Raw genomic sequence first — 20,203 nt, 5'->3', positions numbered from 1 at the left:
CTCGCTCTCGCAGCCCAGAACTGGTGCTCTCTCCTTCGGTAGCATGCTCATTGGCACCACAGGTGCATTTCTCTACTTGCTACCGCTCCGCTGTCAAGCACAGTCATGACTTGCCAGTGTTGATGTTGAGACCATGTTCGAGATCACTGCACGATGTCTCCCACAGACAGTCTTCTTGGTCTTCATCAACTGCCTCGAAGTCTTCCCATTCACCAAGATCACCGGTCTTTTCGCACTAGAGTGAATATGACAATGATTGCAGGAGTGCATTCTCCTCCCAAATGTCCTCCCCAGTCAAAACAACTGCACCCCATGAGGGGCACTGACCACAGTATTCTCATATCCCTCCCTCTTTCCCCCGTGGTATCCAGACTGGTCTTACTACCCTCATTACCTGTCATCATGGTCTCTATGTAGGCACTGGGCATTGTCCAGAACACCACATCGTAGGAGATGTTACACACCCACCCAGAGGCAGAGAGACTTCTCATACTCCAGACAACAGCAGAGACCCTTTGAACAAACTTGTTCCATGGCAAGAAACCAGCACTGAGGGCCCCCAATAACTGAGCATCCAACCAGCAGTGTTCCAGGCAGCAGGTTTGAGGTCTTGGTTGAGGGTCTGCATGACTGCTCCATTTCACCAGTGCCTCATGATCATGCAACTTTCCATTATTGTCTGCACCTTTTTTACAACCAATGGGCAGCAATCACTATGGACCACTGGGTCCTAGAGATCATAAAACACAGATATTCCATTCCCCGTATATCAGTTCCCCCAACCTCACCACCCTCCTTGTTTCTCTTCAGGGACCCCTATCATGAATCACTTATATGTCAAGAGGTGGATCATTTTCTATACATAGGTGCCATAGAGAGGGTGCCTGAACAATATCGGTGCAGGAATTTTACTCAATTTTGTTTCTCACTGAGAAGATAACTGGGGGTTAGAGATCCATCCTCAATCTGCATTGTTTAAACAAGTACCTCCGCAAACAGTTCAAGATCATCATGCTCATGTTCATCATTCTGGCACTAGACAAAGGAGATTGGTTTGCAGCCCTCAACCTGCAAGACACTTATTTCCATGTAACCACACACCCAGATCATAGGCGCTTCCTCTGTTTTATGGTTGCCTCGGAACACTTTCAGTATCAAGTCCTGCCTTTCAGACTTTTTTCTGCCCCCAGAGTCTTCTCAAAGACACTGGCCATTGTGGCAGCACATCTACATTGCAAGGGTATCATGATTTTTCCTTACCTCAATGACTGTCTTGTATGAGGTCCATCTCAACAAGTGACACAGGACATGATCCTTTTTACCAAGAGGCTTTTTGAATCTTTCAGCCTCATCATAAATGAACAAAAGTCCACCCTATATCTCATGCAATCCGTAGAGTTCATAGGAGCATATCTCCCCAGTCAATGCTTATTGACTTCATAGCCTTATTGCAATAATAAAGTCCAGCCCTATTGTGACAGTATTAACTTGTCTTCAATTCACGGGTCATATGGCTGCCACAATATATGTCATTTGTTATGCATGTTTGTACTTTTGCTGCCTCTAGCACTGGCTGTCCTCAGTTTACATCCTGTCCAAGCACCACCTATACAAGCAGGTGACTGTCCCTATGAAGGTTCACACCTCTTTACAGTGGTGGACCAGTCCAAAGAACCGCCTTGCGGGTGTTCCATTCCGACAGATGCAACTCTCTACACAAATCACCACAGATGCTTCCCTCCTCAGGTGGGGTGCACACATTCAGCATCACTGTGGTCAGGGCAGATGGTCAGCTCTCAAATCCCAGTGGCATATTAACCTCCTAGAGCTCCACACGGTGAGCAATGATTGCAGACATTTCTTCCAGCACATTCGCGGCTCATCAACTGTCAAGGTAGTGCCCACTCTCCATCCCTCTGTGTGGAGGCTGTACACCTATGGAATTGCATCAATCTTGTTGCATCATATCTCCTGAGGGCCAACAACACAACTGCAGATGCTCTAAGCCATCATTTCACAACAGACCATGAATGGGAAATTCATACATGTGTCCTGCATGCCCTGTTTCATCTCTGGGGATTTCCAGTGGTACATCTTTTTGCAACATACCAGAATGCCAAGTGTCCCCAATATTATTCCAGGATGGGGACAGGGACAGGTTCCCTGGGAGATGCCCTCCTTATCAAATGGGAGGCTTGCCTCTATTACACATTCTCACTGTAGGGTAAACTGAGGCAGCCCTAAATGTGCTAGTAGGCCTCTAAACAGCATAACTCCATTCTAGGATTAAGGCCTGGGAACACCACAGTCAGGATAAGAGCTGCAGACAGTGGAATGACCCTGGGCACTATAGCAACCACATTCTAAGACACTCGGACAGGACTCCAGTTAGTAACCTAACACATTTGGCTTAAGATAACATTCATACATTTGCTTAACTGTCTTGCTTCTTGCTTCACTCCTAGATAATGAGCCTGAGAACCCAGTGCTGCACCAACTCAAGGCCATACCCGCCTGCTATAATAAACATCATCATCATCAATGCAGACTAAATGTTATTACTGTTTTGCTGACATGTTTTGGCATTTAAACAATAACCATCTATATGTATTAATTAATAAGTTGTTACTTTGCAATGGGCGGAGATATTATGTAATCTTTAGTGGTTCTATTGGCTTATGTGCTCATTTTGTCTTGAAGCTAAACCTATCAAATCATTTTTCCTCCGTCCACCTGCTGACTATATAACCTATTGTATAGTGTTAATTAACCAGTGTTCACCAGGGTAACCCCTGCGTGTCACTCCATCAGCTGGTGTAATAAATCCTCCGCTTGTTTTCACCTGCATCCAGAGTGTCCTGGCTTATTTCCAACAAATTGGGGACTCGTCCAGGATCCAGCCTTGTGAGCTGATCGGGAGCTGGAGACTGAAACCCAAGAGAGGTGAGTATATTTAATTTACCACCTCATTAGGTCTAGGGGTTGACGTCTCTGGTTTCCTTCAGACACATCCTGGTTCCGTTCCCATTTGAGGCATGAGATACCTGGATGAGGGTGAACCAAGTATATGAGGCAGGCCTGAAAGAGGGAGGGACGAGCACAAGAGAGTTGTGTACTGTTAGAACTAAGGGGCTTGTTACGGAGAGACTGGATAAATCACCAGGGAGTGATTGAGCCGTACGTTAAGCTCGGGATCGGCCGAGTACGCAAGGTGGCAGGCAGCACGAACTGGTGACCCACTCTCTCATTGCACGTAATGTTATAAGACCTGGCGGACACCCCCCCAACAGGTACTTAACGTACAAACTCTCGCATAGTACAAATCCCTGCCGGCAATTGTGAAGGTACTAAGAGGTGCTACAAGGAGCAAAGACCGTACGGTATAAGCCACACACGGAATCTCGGAAGTAAAGGCTGATCCCTAAGAGTGCGTCTGAAAGACGTAGCTAAAGAGGGACAGTTAAGCCGTGTGTGGAATCCCCGAGGAGGTACCAGAAAAGCAGGGAAGAAAACCGCGCGCAACCTCCGTAAGCCCCAGCCGGTTCGAGAGCAAAGTGCCCAAGCCCAGAACTGGAGGATAAGCCCCAGCCAGATCGGGAGCCAAAGCACCAGAGTTTGGGTTGGTGGAGAAGGAACCCAGCGCCTGTCCGGAGGGACTGGGAAGGTTTGAGAGTGAGCTGTAGCTGTTACAGCTAGAAAGTGTGATCCACTGAACTTCTGCATTCTCCGGACCGTGTGTTTGTGTGTTTGTATGTCATACCTTAGCATTGGTTGCTAAGGAATATGATTGCTAGCAACCAATGACTGAGTACACCAATCCGTGGGTTGTTCTAGACAACTACTGGGATTTGGAGCAACCCCAGGGATTGCTCCTCTTCCTGTTAAGGGTAATCCTATTCCTCCTTCTGATAGTGTGTTGGAAACCACGATTCTAATCACTCATCCGAATGAATGTTAATTGATGAATGAGGAGTGAATGCTACTGACTAGGTCTGAGTTAAGCCCCAGCAACTTTTTCTTTCAGTGTAAGTGTGTGTGAACAAAAAAATTCCTTTTATAATCAGAGTCGCCAGGAAGACTATGTCCTAGTCATCCTTATAACCCCTGCCTGGGCCAGCCACACTTGGTTTCCCTATCTTTATCGGGTGTCTCATTGACCTCCTTACCCGCTTCTGAGTGATCAAGACCTCCTCTCTGAATGCGGGCAAGCTTCTCCACGCCCAGCCAGAAATGCTACACCTGATGGAGTGGTTTCTTTCTGGCTCTCAGGGTACGTCTACACTACAGCGCTAGTTCGAACTAACTTAGTTCGAATTAGTTAATTCGAACTAAGCTAGTTCGAACTAACGCATCTAGAACTAAAAACTAGTTCGAACTAGCGTTTTGCTAGTTCGAACTAGTAAGTCCACATTGAGTGGACTCTGAACAGGGCTTAATGATGGCCGGAAGCAGTGCCGGCAGGGCATAAAAGGAGGACTTAGAGCATGGAGATACTGTCTCAGGCTAGCCGAGGGCTGCGCTTAAAGGGTCCCGACCCCCACCCCGGACACACAGTTCTAAGGGGTGCCCCGCTTGCAAAGAAGTTCTGGCTTGGAGTGCCCTGAGTGCCCACACTGGGCACATCACACCACTCGGCCATCAGCCCGGCTGCACTTGCCGCAGGCTGCCATCTGGGGAGAGGGAGTAATTGGGGGGCTGCAGGAGAGCTTCCACCCCCAGAAGCCCGCAGAGCCAGCCCAGTCCTCCCCATCGGGGGCTCGTACCCCATTCCTCCCTCACCTCCTTCCACTTGCCCTTCCCTAGCCCCCCTTCTTCTTGATGTACAAAATAAAGATAACGTTTCTTCCAACATTGACTCTGTCTTTATTGAAAAAAACTGGGGGAGACTGGGAAAAGGAGGTGGGAGAGGGGAAGAGAAAGGCTGGGAGAGGGGAGGGCAACTAACATGATCAGGGGTTGGGAACAGGTCCCAGATGAAGAGAGGCTACAGAGACTGGGACTGTTCAGCTTAGAAAAGAGGAGACGGAGGGGGGACAGGATAGAGGTCTGTAAAAGCAGGGGTTGGGTGGAGAGGGTGCATTCAGAAAAGTTCTTCATGAGTTCCCATAAAGAAGGACTAGAGGACACCAAAGGAAAGGAATGGGTAGCAGGCTTGAAACTAGTAAGAGAAAGTTGTTGTTGACAAAGCAAATAGTTAACCTGTGGAACTCCTTGCTGCAGGAGGCTGTGAAGGCTACAACTAGAACAGAGTTTAAAGGAAAGTGAGATCAAGTCATGGAGGTTGGGTCCATGGAGTCCTATTAGCCAGAGGGTAGGAGTGGTGTCCCTGCCCAAAGTTTGTGGAAGGCTGGAGAGGGATGGCACGAGACAAATGGCTTGGTCATTGTCTTCGGTCCATCCCCTCCAGGGTCCCTAGGGTTGGCCGCTGTGGGCAGACAGGCTACTGGGCTAGATGGACCTTTGGTCTGACCCAGGACGGCCATTGTAAGCTCAGGGCTCAGTGTCGGGGGTCTCAGTGGACCCCCTTGATTTTCATGCACACCTGCTCCTGGGTGGCCAGGCTGGCAGCTCTCCTGCCCTAGACGGCCACTTTCCTGTGCCTAGTGCGGAGATCGTGGACAAGGTCCACGATGTCCGCACTAGTCAGGAAGATGCCCGCCTCTTGCGGTCCAGGGCAAGCTCCCGGGAGCCGCCAGCCTGGTCCCGGCAAGAGGGGGTGGGCTGGGGGGCATCGGGTGGGTGGCTCTGTGCCGTGCCAGGTGCAGGGTCTGCTAGCTGGGTGCTGGCAGGCTTGCACCTGGCACGGGCACCGTAGCCAGCCCGTGCCCCTTTAAGGGGTCCGGGGCCGGGAGGGGGGCATAGAGTTTCCCTGGTGTTGGCCAGAGTGGCCACCAGGGAAACCTGGGGAGGGCTAGCCTCCCACTAGTTCGAACTAAAGGGCTACACAGCCCTTAGTTCGAACTAGCTAGTTCGAACTAGGCGTTAGTCCTCGTAAAATGAGGTTTACCTAGTTCGAACTAAGCGCTCCGCTAGTTCGATTCAAATTCGAACTAGCGGAGCGCTAGTGTAGCGCATAGGAAAGTTAGTTCGAACTAACGTCCGTTAGTTCGAACTAACTTTCTAGTGTAGACATACCCTCAGAGATGGAGAAGAGATGTTCACAACAAGTGAGAAATATCCTTATTCAGAGTAGAAGATAGAGTGTTTGAACACTTCAACATCGGTGTTCAACTAGCTGCCATTCCCCTTCGTAAATTCCTGGATTACATCATGCATCTGTAAGATCAAGGTCTATCACTCTCCTTTCTCAGAGTACATCTTGCACTGGCAGCTTTCCACCCTCCAGATGATGGGTTTTTGCTATTTGCACATCCTATCACTAAGAGGTTTCTTAGAGGGCTCCATAACCTTAACCCTCCACACAGACCTTTAGCCCCCACGTGGGATCTGGACCTGGTGCTCAACATACTAACTAGACCACTGTTTGAGCCCTTGGCCACATACTCACTCTCCCTGTTAGCAGCAAAGATGGTGTTTTTAATAATCGCAGTCACATTGGCGAGATGAGTTAGTGAAATTGCTGCTCTCACGGCATCACCACCTTCCACTGTTAAGGTAACAATATTTGGTAGGGCCATGGTGTCCAACACGCTAGCCGCTAGCCACATGTGACTATTTGGCCAGTTGGGTGTGGCTAGTTGGCTTGAACAATGTGGTTATTTGGCTGGTTGAGTGTGGTTAGTTCGCTATAGCAGTAGCCACGGAGTGGCTATCTATAGTGGCTATCTATAGTCAGCTATAGATCTGGGTGCTGGGAAAGGCTCTTGTAGCCTTTTCATTTATTTGGGGACCTGAAGGCTTGACCTAGCAACCTCTTCATTGCAAAATTCCTCTATGTTTTTTGAAATGTGGTTCTCTTTCAGAATGTAATACACAGTTCAGAACATGCAGGTGACAATTCTCCCCTCCCCCCAGAAACAAACCCATTTTCCCTTGTCAAAGGGGGCAAGTTGGAATATGGGGCATTGGTAGCAACAATTCTCTTAAATTTTTTTTTTTAAAAATCCCCTTCCTAGAATGGGTAGTTTTTGTAACTAAATATTTACTCCATTGTGCACTTGAAATTACTTCTTGTTTCTCTTATTTTCAGTATCCTATCTAAGTTGAAGTTGGACAAATACATTTGGAAGAAAATTAGCCACTAGGATTCTCAAATGTTAAGAGTTTTGCTTTGAATGCCAAAATTTTCCATTGGTCAGTTTGTTTGAAAAATCAAAGAATTCCTATCAGAGGTAGATGTGACAGAAGAACATCTGTTGAGAATGCACAGAAAGGAAGATGAATGTGTTAAGGAAGCATTCATAGCATATGGCACCCATAGTGTTCACAAATACAGTAAAACCCCAAAAGTACCAATAAATGGCAGAAGTTCCAAACTCTGAAGAGCCACAGAGCCTCAAAAAGGAGATTGCCTGTTTTTTCCTTCTCTCCTACCTTAATGGAGTGGATGCCTATTTGACAGTATAATGAACATATGAAATGTGTAGACACTTAAGGAAGCTTACCTTTTCTAATTGTTTCATGGTAGGCTCCTTCCACTCGCTGTAGGCATCAAATGTTGGTTCTGTCCTATTGTGGCTACTATGTCTTTGATCTGTTGCTAGGCTGAGGCAAGATCTCTGGATTTCCAGGTCACCATATTACTTTTCAGTCATATGTAGCTCTGATATTTACCTATCCCCATTATCCCCCTGTTGATGCACTGTCAGGGTGTCATTTCAGTGAGGCATTCACATTGCACTGGAAGCTGCTGGGGAACAGATTACAACCATTCATTTTTCCCATCCTACAAGTGTGTATCTTTTTTCCCCAACAGCATCCACACTGGGAAAAGTTTGTGCCTGCTGCACTGCCTAGGTAACCAAAATCAAGAGTTGTTGAATACTTTCTGGAAGGAATTTCCAATGGATGGATTAAACCAGAAATAAAAAACTTCAGTAGATTATGAAGAACATAATTTAGAACTGTTCATTACGATTATTTTAGAACAGTATCTCTCAGCCTTTCTAGAATACTGTATCCCTTTCAGGAGTTTGATTTGTCTTGCATAGCCCCAACTTTCATCTCACTTAAACTGCTTGCTTACAAAATCAGACATAAATACAAAAGAGTCACAGCACACTATTATTGAAAAATTGCTTATTTTCTTATTTTTACTATATAATTAAACTCAATTAGACTATAAATATTGTACTTGCATTTTAGTGTATAGTATATAGAGCAGTATAAACAATCATTGTATGAAATTTTAGTTTGTACTGACTTCACTATTGCTTTCTGTGTAGTCTTTTGTAAAATTAGGCAAACATCTAGGTGAGTTGACATACCCCCTAGAAGACCTCTGCATACCTCCAGGGGTATGCTTTCTGTTAGTTGAGAACCACTGTTTTAGGACCCTTAATGGCCTCAGTCAAAGACTATAGTCCTTATACTTGGAGGAGAACAACAGCTTTGGCAGATTACCCTCTGGCACGGATAACATGAACAGAACGTCCCAAATGCCTTGCCAGCAATAAGAGCAAACACAAGGCTGTCAGTGGTGTAAACAGGAGTGCTATTTTGTTATGTCTGTGTCCAGGTAGCACATAGATAAGATCATTGTCCAAAAGAGTTTAAATTAGTTGTTACCTGGGTATGCAGATTGAAACCTGTTTTCTAAAAGATTCCTATTAAAATGGGAATACAAACCTGAATTTTATAGGCTGGAGAGCATGGAAACAAGGCTTGTTAAAATTAGGTAATTACCAGCAATGTCACTTAGGGGAAATAATAATTTGACGTATATATGTGCATGTAAATATATACACCTTATCTACCCAGTAGCACAGATGAAAAAAATGTGTGAGAGTTTTTCTGATGCTTTCATGATACATTGTGTAGTTCAAGGCAGGGTCTTGTAGTATGAGAATTTAAGCATGGAAAGGCCTAGAATTGAGGAATTGATTCCTAAACACAGTAGACAAAGAAATTGATGAAAACTATTAGAGAAATATTCTTCTTTAGAATTGTAAAATTGTTCTCATTAAGGCAGTCAAGAAGCAGGAAAGGATAGAAAAACAATAAGACAAGTTGTTTTACCAGAAACGGTGTAGTCATTTCAGACTTAGGAAAATACACCTACCTAAACTGACTATTAAAATATGCAGCTGGGCTCTCAAGCGTAACTCACAACTTGAATCAATACTTATTTTTCTTTAAATTTCCCATAGCTCCACTAATGAAAATAATAATGTATGGTGTCTGCTAGTGTTTTAATTACTATATCATGTAATGTGATTTAGAGCTGATATAGGCAATGTGATAAAAAAGTGATTGCAGAGGTCTGTCTAAATTAGCTCTTCCATTATTGATGCCACCAGCATAACTCTGAGTCTTGGTACGTTTAAAAAAATGCAAGTGTAGATAAGGCCACATAGGTTGTATTCTGCATTCTTTGCACACTCAACTAAGTCATGGGTGAGTAAGGAATACAAATTCTAGAAATTTAATATTATACATAAATCTATTACTTGCCAGTCAGGGAATAAACTGCCATGTTCTGTGACGCAAACTTCTGGGCTTCAGCAGTACATTAATTCATTACAATACTTTTGTTTCCATTTTCAATACTAGAGAAAGCAGAATAGCTGGCTTTACTTTTCTGTCCTGTGAATAAGGAAGACTGAGTAAAACAGGGTAGCAGACTTGAGTACTTGTAAATGAACTCCAGTTCATATGTGATTTCCCTCCCCCCCCCCCCCCAATCATCAGGTTGCCTTAGAATTATGCATTTTTAAAAAAATATAATAAATTTTGTGTTCATCTTCTAGTTTTTTTACCCAGGAAACTAAGACAGCTATAACCAGGATTACTAGTAGAGACAGAGTGGTCTTGGCTGCAACTAGGGAGGGAATACAAAAATATTGGTCAAGCTTCAGTATTTGAAAATGCTGCTCAGCTGCACTTTATGTTGTGAGAGAAACATTCAGAGCACAAACAAATTGGACTCTGAAGCTTAAAAGATGTTACTTTTTTGAACACCCAGATTCATAACACCCATTTTATGTGTGAGACATAATTCCCTCCCACTTAAACTCTTACATAAAGAGCTGAATCAGCTTTAATTATGGCACACGTAAGTTTAAAGTGTTAACTGAAGAACGAAAAGGAAGAGACAACTTATTTTTTCATACTAAAGCAGAAAAAAAAACACGAGGAAAAGCTTGCTCCAGGGTTCAATTGATCTCGATTGCCCAAAATGCAACAGGAACCTGATCAAAACTAGTAGGTTCAATCAGCATCCTACTCAGATATTTAAAAGCAGACCATTAGAGATGAAGTTACTAGGTTACAGACTAGAAGAGCAAGTCCTCTAGTAATTCATTTTGTATACTAGTAATTTGTATTTTGTATACTAGTAATCCTGGCTATCGCTGAGCTGTCTTAGTTTCCTGGTAGGGTTGCCAGGTGTCCAGTATTGACCTGGACAGTCCGGTATTTTCGCCTCCTGTCCAGTAAAAACAAAAACAAAAAATCAGAAAATATCAGACACCTAAAATGTCTGGTATTTTCTGATTTTTTTTTTCCCTGTCAAGAGGCGAAAATACCAGACACCTGCAACACTACCACACTCAGCAACCGGGCCCAGGACCCCTCCTGGACCCTCCCTTAACCCCCACCCCAACCCCCGCTCCTCCTCACTTACTTGATTCTGCAGGGGAGCTCTCTTCCCGCACAAAGTAAGAAAACAAAATGGCCACCAGCCCCAAAAAAACCCCAAAGGCCTTAACGGGGCCATGCTGTTTTTTTATTTTATTTTATTTTATTTGCTTAATAACTGTTGGGGTCCTTTTTTTTTCTCAACAACTTTGGTCTCCCACCTTTTCTTTTCCTCAACAGTGGTTTTTTTAGGGGTGGGGGAAGTGTTTGGTATTTTTGGTTAAACCATCTGGCAACCCTATTTCCTGGGGTGATCCAAATCACCATATATCTTTTGATGGACTTGAACTCTTCTCTGAGTCCACCAAGGATACATACTTTGAAAAATTCCAGGGCCACTCTCAGGTCTCTCAGCATATATGTGCCTGTGAACAAAAGAAAATTTCAGGTCACAAATAGTAGAGAGTGCTTATCCAGTTCAATTCTATACTTACCATAAGCCTTCTGAACCAACAAGAATAATCTGAAATTCCAAAATCTGGGAACACCTACCACAGTTGCTTCCACAACCCTTGCTGTCCTTTTCATTCTGCTATCAATTTTGAAGTTTTGGTTAAGGGTCCAGAACATTCCCACTTCATGAGTCTTCAGCTGTATCATGACACCCCTTCTATCCTATTGAACACTGATCTGCAGAGGAGCATATGATGTCATGTTGGACAAGTGAGTTTTTAAGGTCACAACATCAGGTTATTCTGTTCACTTCACCTCCATCCCTTCTATGTGAGTCTTTTAGGGACTCATCTCTTGATAATTTGCTGCTACAGGAAGGCTTATTTATGCATAGGGCCATAGAAATGGTTGTATCCAGCGCAATGTTACATCTCAGACTCCTAAACATCTTTGTGTTACATCACAGATGTTCAGTATGGTGACTCTCTGAAGTATAACTCCATCATTAGATTACAGCAGGGGTGGGCAAAAGGGCCTTCATGGGCAGAATCCAGCCCGCCACGTGGATGGATCCGGCCCACGGAGGCCCTGCTGCTTCCTCACCCCCTGGCCAATTAGAGTCTGGGGGCAGGGGAGTGCCTGAAGCCTTCTTCGCTGTGCCCCCACCCTGCAAGCAGCGCACGGCTGCTTAATTGGCCTGGGGGCGGGGGAGCACGCAAAGCCTCTTCCAGGGCATGGGTGCCTAGTGAGAAGGGGGGCAAAGGGGCCCCCCAGACCAAACATGGTCTGGGGGTGGGTAGCCCTGCCCCTTCCTGTTTAGGTCCCATCCCTTCCTGGGTGGCCTGGAGCTACTTCAAAAAATTTTGAAGTGGCCCCCAGCATAAATTATTGCCCATCCCTGGATTACAGGGTTTGTGGCCCTTAACCTTCAGAACACATATTGTCACATTGCAGTTTATACTGTCACAAGACATTTCCATGTTTTACAGTTGACTAGGACCACTTCTACTATCCACTGTTTTTTGAACAATCATATTCTCCTATCTTGACATTTGGCTGTCAAAGGCCAGTCACACTATGAAGTTCTCTCTACCGTACAAATAGTGACTCCACTTGGAAATGTCTACTTTTATCCCAGGACAGTAAGCAGAGTTCATAGAGGCTTCTCTGATTGACATGACAGCCAGAGCTTACTTTGCCGTGGACAAGTTTACAACTCTAACAAATCTAATTTCTAAGGTCCAAATAAGCCCCCAGATTTTGGCAAGAAGTTATCTTCAACTGCTACAACATATGGCAGCTTGAAGTTTCATAATGCAGCAAGCCATGTCACATCTTTGCTGCTTCCAGGGATGGTTCAGAACAGTCTATATTCCAAACAGCCTAGACAAGCTAGTGTCTGTCCCTTTCTGGGGACTGGACTCATTCAGTTGTTAGAAGGACCCTTCCGAAGTAGGGATGTAAAAGGTTAACTGGCGGAGGCTGGAGCAGCTCCCTGCTCACTGTGGACAGGGGTCTGCTCCAGCCCTGGGGGGCCTGTTGCAGACAGGGGCTACTCTGGCCATCCTGAGCTTCCTCTGTCAGTGGCAGGCGTGAGGGGCCACAGTCAGGGAACCACTCCAGCCTGTCTCTGACGGGACTAGGGGGGTTGCTCCAGCCCAACTTAATTGGTTAACCAGTTAAGCTTCACGTTTAGCCAGTTAACCAAATAAACGGGATTTTACATCCTTTTTCCAAAGTCCATGAGGAATCCCATTCACCCAGCCTCCTCTCACCTTCATTGTAACATTGGATGCATTCTTCCTTGGATGGGGAACATGCCTAGGGACATATACTATTTAAGGTAAAATGTTCTGCCCAAGAGTGCCACCTTCACATTAATCTCCTGAAACTGAGAGCAGTCAGGAATGCCTGCATTGATCTCCTTCCATTATCAAGGGCCAATCCAACAAGGTCATGACAAATAACATAGTCCAATAAATTCTACATCAGTCGTCAGGGCACAGCATTCCCTTTGTACTGAAACAATAAAGCTGTGCAATTGGTGTGTAACCAATCAGGTACTAATCTCAGCCTCCTACTTTCCAGGTATACAAAATGAAGGCTGATGATCTCAGAAGACAGTTGAGTTGGACTTGGGGATTCTCAAAGGTATCTTTCTGATCTGGGGGTTTCCAGAATTTAATTACTTTGTCACCATTGTCAACAGGAAACAAAATATTCTGTATAGGAGAACTGCCTCCTCTTTCTCTAGGAGAGGCATTCCTCAGTTTGCAGACAAAGGGCCTTCTCTGTGTATATCTTCTGATGCCATTGGTCAACACTGAGGATTAAGATCAAACAAGATAGATCCAGAATCATTTTAGTGGTACTGACATGGATGAGATGAATTTGGTACCTATATCTGGTCTCACTTGCTTCTGGCCATTCCCACTCCAAATTGACTCTTTATTCCCACCTGATCATTCTTCCACTCAGAGCATGGTTCCTCATTGATTCTCACAGAAAGAAATTTCATGATTGACAGAAATACAATCGACAGTTTTAAACAGCAGGAGGATATGTACACACAACACACACTTTCAAAAATGAAGAGATTCTGTTACTGGCATGTTTCGTGTCAGTTTCTACTTGTTCACTCTTTCCACTCATCTATTTCTTCATTAACTATCGGAATTAAAAAAGTCAGTTTTTTTCATTAGTTCCATCATGGCCCACTTGGCAGCTGCCACAGCTTTTTCACCTGCAGGGAGATTCTCCTCAGCTTGTGATGACAAGATTCATCAAGAAGTTGGTTAATTTTATCCCATAGATTAAACAGTCCACCTCATGTGAGAGTTAAATCTAGCCCTTAATTGTTTTATGAAGCCTCCCTTTGAATCACTGGCAACCTGTTGTTTCCTTGTCCCTCTTGGTGGCCGTTACCTCTGCTTGTAGAGTCAGAGAAATGGTGGCTTTAATGGCAGATGTTTTAGAAAACAAAAAAAAAAACCCTTTATAGTATTTTTCAGGAGAAAATGTTCAGTTTAACCAACCGGTGAATTTCTACCCAACGTATCCTCTGAACTCCATATTAACCAGACTATTCTGCGTTCAGGTTTTTTTTCTTGATGCCTCATCGGGCCAGGGAGAAAGTGACCCTCCATACTCTGGATGTCAGAAGGATGTTAGCCTTCTGTCTGAACATAATGAATACATTTTGAAAGTCTCAGGCAGTTTCATTTGTGGAAAAATCCAAAGGATCCATTGTTTCCACTCAGACTCTTAAGGTGGAGCTGTCTTGTATTATCTCTTGTTACGATGTTGTCTGTATCCAGCCTCCTCCTAGAGCACTCATCCATTCTGCAGGTTCACAGTCAAACCCTATGGTATTATTGCAAAATATTCCATTTACTGAAATTGCACAGCTGCAACTTGGAACTTACTACATATCTTCTCCAAACATTGTGTCTTGGTTCACTCTTCTAGAACAGGTACTGTGGTTGGCAATGCAGTTCTGTTTTTGTTGTTACAATTGACTCCAAAACCCCTTCCTTTTTTGGCGAATACAGCTTCGAAGTAACCTGGAGCAGAGGACTCATAGAAATACTAGAAAACTACTTGTGCAGGATATGGAGTTCTTTGAGATGTATGTTTTCAGATTGTGGGTGCTCCCCTTACTTCTCTGCTTCTTCAGATTTTAATTTTGCATGACTCTGGGGTAGATAAGGAATCTAGGGCAGTTTGCTCATGCAGCTTTATAGATCCTTGGCACTGAGCACATGGATATATGGAATGCATGTGCGGGGTGAACAAGCATTGATATGGAAAATAAAAGGTGCATAAGGCACATGTGCATCTGAAGTGGAGCACTCATAGGGACATACATCTCAAAGAATTCCAGTTACTGCACAAGGTGAGCAATCTCTTCTTTGATTCAAGCCTTATTGATCACTATTAAGTATGAAAATTACAAATTGTCAAGTCAATCTAAAGAGACAGTTGCTGTGGACTGTGCTCATGTTCTGTTAGTGGACCTGATAGCCAGATTAGATCAGGATTCAAAACTGCAACAGAGGGGCTGGCTCCCAAAAGCTTAATGTGACAGCTAATAAGGGAATTATTTTTCAAAGCAGCTGTCTGCAAAGAAGGGAAATTGGAAACAGTGCGGGGGTGGATACAGACAGTCATGACAGGATTGTAGGAATCTGGGATTCCTGACTGCATACATCTTTAGAGACCACCCACTGAGCTTTGGAAGATGGTAATGTAATAAGCTATAATAACATAGAGGCTCTTAATGAAATTTGAGAGCAGTTTTATCTGAGATCTTCATTACAAATACAATAATCCTTTTGCTTGTGTTCTATTAACAAATGATATCAGAAGTGGGCAGAAGGGACCTCAAAGATGGGCCTGCTAACTATGTGGTATCCTACTAGTTCAGGCTAAGTAAATGATCAAGTCCTGCTGTGGAATTTGACTTCATGATTTTCTGGCTCAAAGGTAGATAGTAGTCTGAGCCCCTTTCATACTGAATGCGACCTCTCCATTCAACCCTCCCAATAACCACATTATAAAGATCTAAACTCCTTGGCTACGTCTACACTGGCCCCTTTTCCGGAAGGGGCATGTTAATTTCAGAAGCCGTAATAGGGAAATCCGCGGGGGATTTAAATATCCCCCGTGGCATTTAAATAAAAATGTCCACCGCTTTTTTCCGGCTTTTAAAAAAGCCGAAAAAGAGCGTCTACACTGGCCCCGATCCTCCGGAAAAAAAGCCCTTTTCCGGAGGATCTTATTCCTACTCATTCCCATCCTAGGGTCTACACATCCTGTCCTCAACCCAGCAAGGGTATGGCTAGACTGCAGGAGTTTTTCAGGATTCTGGAGATATCCCAGAAAAACTCTTCTGCATCCAGGGATGCATTTGTTCTTCCGCTTTTTTTAGTGGAAGAGTAAACATGATCTTTTGGTCACCCCTATATTCCTCTTTCCACGAGGAATAAGGGGGCTTCCAAAAGAAGGGGTCTTTCTGACATTTGGTCCAGTCTAGACAGGCCAAATATTTGAAAAACCTCTTCCTACAGAAGAATTGGGGAACAAAAAAAAAGCAGCAGTATAAGGATTGGGGATAGCAAGTGATGGAGAGGAGGAGAATGGAGAGGGTGGGGCTTCAAGGAAGAGGCAGGGTGGTAGATCTTGGCTTGGTCTGTCATTTAAAAAGTGATCTTGGGTGTAAAAAGGTTGGAGACCACTGGAGTTGGGAGAGCACCAGAAGGGTGAAAGTCAGGACTGGCAGCTGCTGGAGGAGGAGGGAAAAATAGGGGGAAAGGGTTGGAGAGGAAGGGGCTTGTGCTGAGGGGAGGGGGGCAAGTCAGGAGAAGAAAGGGGAAGGCGACAAGGGACAGGGTGGAGGAGAGAGACAAATGCCAGGGGGCCAAGTAGAGACAATGAGGAAAAGAGCAGGAGGAGAGGGGTCAGTGGGGGGGGGGGGGGGACACAGGATAATGCTGGGAGAAGAGAGGGGAAGGACTTGGGAGGCTAGAGGGGAGAAGGGGAGGTGCTGGGAGAAGGCTTGAAAGAAGGAGTGGGCATGATTAAGGAGGGGATGGAGCAAGGCATGTGTGAGGGTACAGAGGGGCATGAGAGGAACAGGGGCAGAGGGTGGTGAGGGGGTGGGTGTCAGGTTCACACCCCAGTGCGCCTCAGTGCCCCCTGACTGTCTTCATATAGCCCATCTCAGGGCAGAATACAGTCTGTATGGGTTGCTCATCATAAGCATTTGGGCTTATCTCCGCGGCCCCGCTTACCTAAGCCAGGCTGTAACCTGTCTCCAAGCCCGGGCCTTTCCTCCAGCCCCTCACCAGGGTAGCCTTAGCTGGCCTTCTCCCAGCTCTAGCTGGCTAGCCCCAGCGGGTCTCCCTCCTGGGAGCTCCTGCTTCCTCCACAGCCAGCCCCTCACTGGCCTCTCTCCTGAGCAACCTGGGCTTCTCTATATATACATGCCAGCTGTGCTCATACTCGCCCTAATGGGTCCAGCTGGCATCTCCCAGCCACTCCTGCAGTCCTGGATCTTTGCCAGCTGGGCTTTTCCCCGCCCTAATGGGTTCAGCTGGCTTCTACCAGCCACTCCTGCAGTCCTGGGTCTTTGCCAGCTGGGCCCTCTCTAGCCCTAACTAGCTCCCGCTGGTCTCCTTTCTGCTAGCTAATAACTTGGGTGCCACAGTGGCACATCCAAACAAGCCACAAACTCAGTACTGGTGCACAACACAAAATTTATTCTGCTCATGAGAGGAAACTCTTAAGAGGGAACGCTTTCCCTAGCATCTCCGCCCCAGAGTTAATGTCACACACATTGGGGTAATGCAATTGCAGGATAGTTGGATGAGGGGGGGTTTGGTGGAGGCCAAACTAATCCCTATTGGGAGGAGGATGGTGGGAAAAGTCCTTGGAGGGGGGGGTCACATGACACCTTTTACTTCTGGTCATGTGTCCATATTGCACCGAGAGTGTTACCTCCAGAGGCGTGGCTAATGGGGTGGAAGAGTACATTAAAAAAAAATTCTTTGGGTGCCTACCCTAATGAAATGTGCTGCGCATGCCTATGAACCAGTGCTTCCAGAGAGTCTATTTTCTGAAACAAACACTAAGCCATCTGCTTAGTAAGCATACATAGGTCTCAAATACTGCTGCTTGAAATAGACAATTGGCTCAATGCAATAGGATGTGTGTTGGGCCACATGTAAAATCCCCACACATAAGACTTCCTAGCTTGTAGTAAGAGCACCTAACTACTTTTTTGCCTTGATGAACGCATTTTATATCTGAGTATTGTAAGATCAGACCAATTCTCAATTTTCTAGTAGCAGCAGTTCCATTTTGTTGCAAGGTGTACCCAGGGGCAGATGACCATTTTGCAGGGCCCAGGGCAGCACAATTTTGCGGGGCCCCCCTTTGCCATGGCGCATGCGCGGTGGTGCCACGGCACATGCGTGGGGCTTCTTGAAGCGTGGGGCCCGGGGTGGCCACCCCACTCACCCTTCCCTATATCCGCCCCTGGGTGTACCTTAGAGATACATTTGTTTGCAGAGAAATGTTAGGGTATGTCTACACTACCCCCCTAGTTCGAACTAGGGGGGTAATGTAGTCATTCGGAATTGCAAATGAAGCCCGGGATTTGAATTTCCCGGGCTTCATTTGCATGATGCCGGCCGGACTAGCTAGTTTGGATTAGGCTTCCTATTCCGAACTAGCTGTACACCTCGTTCCGAACTAGCTAGTCCGTGCCGCGTGTAGCCACGCGGTATGGGGTCCGAACTAACCGGCATTTAAAAATGGCGCCGGCCGGCATCATGCAAATGAAGCCCGGGAAATTCAAATCCCGGGCTTCATTTGCAACTCCGAATGACTATATTACCCCCCTAGTTCGAACTAGGGGGGTAGTGTAGACATACCCTTAGGGATTAGTGCTTATTTGTAAACCAAGTTAACATGAAAAAAAAAAAACTATTTGCAGTGCACTATATAACCTGATTTCCTTGGCACAAAGCCACAGACAGATTTTCATCTTAATGCTCACCAGATTAAGCATCTAGATCTCAGAATGCTTTTCTAACAACTTCCAATTCCCGTTGCCCATAACTTCTTTTGGATCTAGAGTATAATGCATAGTGTGTATATTTCAGCCAGGTGAGTCAGGAAAATATTTTTTTGTCTTTTGCTTTAATTGGGAACATATGGCATATAAGAGGTCCACAGCATATGACTAATACAGGCAGTCCCCGGGTTACGTACAAGACAGGGACTGTAGGTTTGTTCTTAAGTTGAATTTGTATGTAAGTCGGAACTGGTACATATTGTAGGGGAAACTCTAGCCAAACATTTCTCCAGAGCTCAGTTTTATTCTCCCACACCTCACTTCCCTCAGTCCTTTATTCTCAAGCTGAGGTGTTTGCTGAGAAAAGCCACTCCGCATCTCCCTGGTCTGCTGGGGGGGGGGGGGGTGCTAGCTTCACTTCTCCCTGGTCTGCTGGGGGGAAGCAGCTAGTGCGGGGTTGCCTCACCCCGTTTGTAAGTAGGGATCCGATGTAAGTCGGATCCATGTAACCCGGGGACTGCCTGTAGTTGCATTGTAAAAGAATTCATGTCAGAGACTGTGGCTCTAACAATATTTATCAAAGAGTACATACTACTTATCTTTCTCTAGCACAGGATTCCAGCCACATATAACTGTCAATGTATGCCTTATCTATAATCCTTCCAAGTCTGGAATTCTTGATAGAATGCCATCTCGCTTGGCTTACATATTATCAGAAAGGGACAAGCTTCTAATAGCAGTACCAAAAAAGGCCTGTGTAGTTATTCAACCATCCAGTATCCTGCTTCTAATAATGATAATTATGTAAGCTGGAGCTGTCTTCATATATTTGGTAATGTGAGATAATAGAAATTGCTATGTGAGCATCTGAACTAACTTCATGTGAAATATGTTACTGCTTTATCAAAGATTTATCTTGAATCATTTTGATGAAAAAATGTTAGTGCTTTATTCATGATTAGAGTTATGTACTGGGTTTTTTTTATTTTTTTTTTAAATTTTGTTGGTAGCTTTTACTACCAGGCTCAGTACAGTAATACTTTACCATGTTCAATCTATTTACCCAATTTCCTCCAAAGTTCTTAAACTGTTTACTAAAAAGCTATTTTTCCTTACAAAATGTCAGTGTAACAGTGTTTGGATTTATAAAATAGGCACATTTATACTTTATTTGAAACAAGCATTATTATTGCATAAGGTTTTGGGTTGTCAGTAACAGGAGCTTAAGATTTATTATGCCTGTGGCTAAATATTAATCTGCACAAAGGTGTTGCTTATTTTCTTATTTCAAAATGTCTTTGAATAATTGCAGATCCTAATAGATGAAAGAATGGTTCTACTAGAGGGATCAGTGGGCCTGATTTATTGAATCAACAAATAAGAACAGTTGGAGTGCATGTACAAGACACACATCTTTCTGATAAGCAGTCAAGCATTGCTCTGCTGTTAGGTTTCAGTAAAAGAATGCATGTT

At 44.8% G+C, this 20,203-nt stretch overlaps 1 protein-coding gene and 1 long non-coding RNA gene across 3 annotated transcripts in view; one reads left to right on the top strand and one right to left on the bottom strand.

The window, feature by feature from the left end:
• Window positions 1-20,203, top strand: part of PPM1E (protein phosphatase, Mg2+/Mn2+ dependent 1E) — a 137,763-nt gene that overhangs the window by 15,641 nt on the left and 101,919 nt on the right. The window lies entirely within an intron of this gene.
• On the bottom strand, window positions 9,574-17,079 carry LOC142819242 (uncharacterized). 2 transcript variants are annotated; one of them, XR_012897044.2, is made up of 4 exons: window positions 16,944-17,072; window positions 11,251-11,388; window positions 11,077-11,123; window positions 9,574-9,705 (listed from the first exon to the last, which is right to left on the bottom strand). It is a non-coding gene; the product is annotated as an uncharacterized LOC142819242 (long non-coding RNA). The 2 variants fall into 2 exon arrangements; XR_012897043.2 differs by lacking the exon at window positions 11,251-11,388 and having other exon boundaries at window positions 16,944-17,079.

Source organism: Pelodiscus sinensis, chromosome 21 (assembly GCF_052426305.1).
Source record: "Pelodiscus sinensis isolate ZL-2025 chromosome 21, ASM5242630v1, whole genome shotgun sequence".
In the NCBI taxonomy this organism is placed as follows: Eukaryota; Metazoa; Chordata; order Testudines; family Trionychidae; genus Pelodiscus; species Pelodiscus sinensis.
The sequence above is the reverse complement of the archived record's forward strand: the minus strand, read 5'-3'. Positions and strand labels throughout refer to the sequence as shown.